This window comes from Phalaenopsis equestris, unplaced genomic scaffold, assembly GCF_001263595.1.
Source record: "Phalaenopsis equestris unplaced genomic scaffold, ASM126359v1 Scaffold199124, whole genome shotgun sequence".
NCBI classification, from domain to species: Eukaryota; Viridiplantae; Streptophyta; class Magnoliopsida; order Asparagales; family Orchidaceae; genus Phalaenopsis; species Phalaenopsis equestris.
The window spans coordinates 27,780-30,645 of NW_018219014.1; positions in this window are offsets into that span (position 1 = coordinate 27,780).

Below are 2,866 nucleotides of genomic sequence, written 5' to 3' on the forward strand. Positions count from 1 at the left end.
GTTTGTCTGGGGAGAAGAAAACAACAATTTTCACTTCTAAGCAATTGGCAAAAGGTAAGTACAGCAAGTCTTGTAACATTTTTGAGGTATAAGAGTAACATCAACAAAATCATTTCAAAGATGCTTAAAGATGAGTAGCTAATGCAGATTCTCGAGAAGTAGATATAGCTGGTTTAGGAGAAAAATGAAAGCAAATATATATATTCTGCTGATACGAGGATCAGATCAAGAGAATGATCGATAAGATAATCCATACTCATGATTAAGCTATAATATCGTGAAGGTATAAAGGAAAACATGATAATTAAAATTCTGACAATATAAGTCTTGATAGAGTATCAATAATTTTGATTTTTATATCACTGAAAATGAAAATCAAATCAGCAGAAATCTCTGTGAGAAAAGATCCTCAACATACGCCTACTTATCAAGATCAAAAGTGGGAAGTTTGGATCATTGCATTACATTAGATCTGAAGTAGGAGATCATTGCATTGTATGGAAGATCGGTAGAAGAAGTTGCACAGTTTGAGGCAACGCCAAGAAAGTTTGTGCAAGAATATATGATGGAGCTAATAAGTCAGAAAGTCACTTTCAAAGTTATATTTAAGGATGTACAAACATTAATGAAGCACACCTTTGCGGTTTACTCTCAAATTGAAAATGAACTCTTACTTCTGATCAAAAATCTCAACCAAGCTATTATCATTGGCAAAGGACATAAAACGAAATAATAAGGTGGGACTGAGAAGACCAAAGAACCATTAAAATAAAGGGCTTTCCTCTATCTCAAAAAATTAAATGGGAAAAAATAGACAACGCTCCAAGATTTTATCTCCTCCAAAAAAAAATATCAACTGCTGTTGTGGTGGACCAAAAATGTGTTGAGTCCATTGGATGAAGAGAAATCATTTTTATTTCTGATAGCAATGTTGAGGAAATAGTAATGGCATTTTTTCGCAAAATGTACATATGGAAGAAGTTATTCACCTTAACAGTGAAGGTCGAGTAGGAGGTGATTAGCACCATCATCAACATTGAAAGTCAGAAATCAGAAGAGCCCCATTACTACTAATCGAGTGCAAAAAATGGGGTTAAACAACACTACCACCCAAGCACTTATCACTCGAGCTGTCAAAAGGGAAAATTGATTTCCAGTGCCAACTCAAATTCACAATAAAAAAAAATGGTTTGTGTTGACAATATATTATACAAGAAAGTTCCACAAAAAATTTATCTAGTCATCTTTGGGGTGTATACCATCATGAAATGTAGTGTTAAATTGATGACTTTACTAGTTCCTGCTCACAAAAGATAAAAGGGCCTTCTCGTAGAAGGACTACAACATTCCGATGGAGGACATGATAACAAGAAGCTGAAATAGACAATTGGTGTTGGCTAAAAGTTTATGATGTTGCTTGTCCATCCAATTAAAGGTGAAAGCAAAAGACTTGCCTTCTATGTAGCCAACAAAAATGGTGATATATAAACGAAGAAGCAAATTAAGGAGTGTGAAATACTCCTCAAGTGATTGAAGTATTGCCACAAAAGAAGGCCATTGAGCACCACATTGGGCGTATTTCAAACCTATCACTACCAAAAATCTTGTTGTGCAATAATTTGATTATAAAATGAGCTCTAAAACAAAGCCACATAGTTGCTTAAGAACAAAGTGATCCAGCCCAACAATACTTCTCAGTCCCATATTATGATGGAACCCAAGAAAGATGGGATGTGAAAGTTATGCTCGCAACAAACTAACAATGAAAAATCATTTTCCTCTACCTCCTGTCAATAACCTGCTAGATCAACATCACTTGACATCAGCTTTGCCGGAATGAATCACAAATCTGGCTATTATCACAGACGAATAAAAGATCAAGGCACTTAGAAGGCAATGTTTAAGATGAGGCAAGAGTTGTTTGAATGGTTGTTCATGTCATTGGGAATATTCAATGCCCTTGACACCCTAATATGTTTGATTAATGGCACTACTATTGCAGCACTGTGACTTCATTATCAACTATCTGAACAATATTTTGGTCTCTGGCAATTCACGGGAAGAGCCTTTAAATAGCATGACGCTAGGAATTCAAATTGTTGCAACAACATCAACTCCACCTAAACTAGAAGAAGCGCAAGTTTGCAAATTAATCTCTCCCCTACTTGGAATTTGTTGTGAACAACAGAAAGATCAGGATTGACAGCAAAGTAAAGACAACAAAAAAGTGGCAAGGCCACGCATTGTAGTTATATGAGTATCTTTATGGGCAATAGATAGTATGACTGCAAGTTTATTTATTATTGTTTAGTATTAGCTTCTCCATTAAATCCCCTCATCAAAGCAAATTCTAAGTTTTAATGGAACCAATAATTGGGACACAATCCTCCTATTGGAGAAGAAGACAATTGAGGTACCAACTCTTTCTTTTCAAAGTTGCGAAGACCATAAGTATGCATATCAATGTTTTGTCTCTTTGATTGCCAGCACTAACAGGAATATACATTTAAAAGAAGTATGTTCCACTCAAAACTTTCATACTTACAAAGACAACTATATTTTCTTTAATCTACAAACTTGTAGAAATTGTACTTATTGACTAGCAAGCTCCATGCACAAAGAGTACAAGTACAAAGAGTACAAGACTACAACTTACCCCTAACATTGTTTATACGCCTTAAGAATCATTGTCATACAATATTTCATACGTAAAATCCAAAAATATAGCCTTGTAATGAGGATCAAGTACCATTGCAATAACAAGTAATGATGATCTCTAGATCTTAGACTAAACCCATCATCAATCCAATACTCATCATTTTTCTCTTACAAATTCCTTTACAATTGACAATAATATTGGATCTTT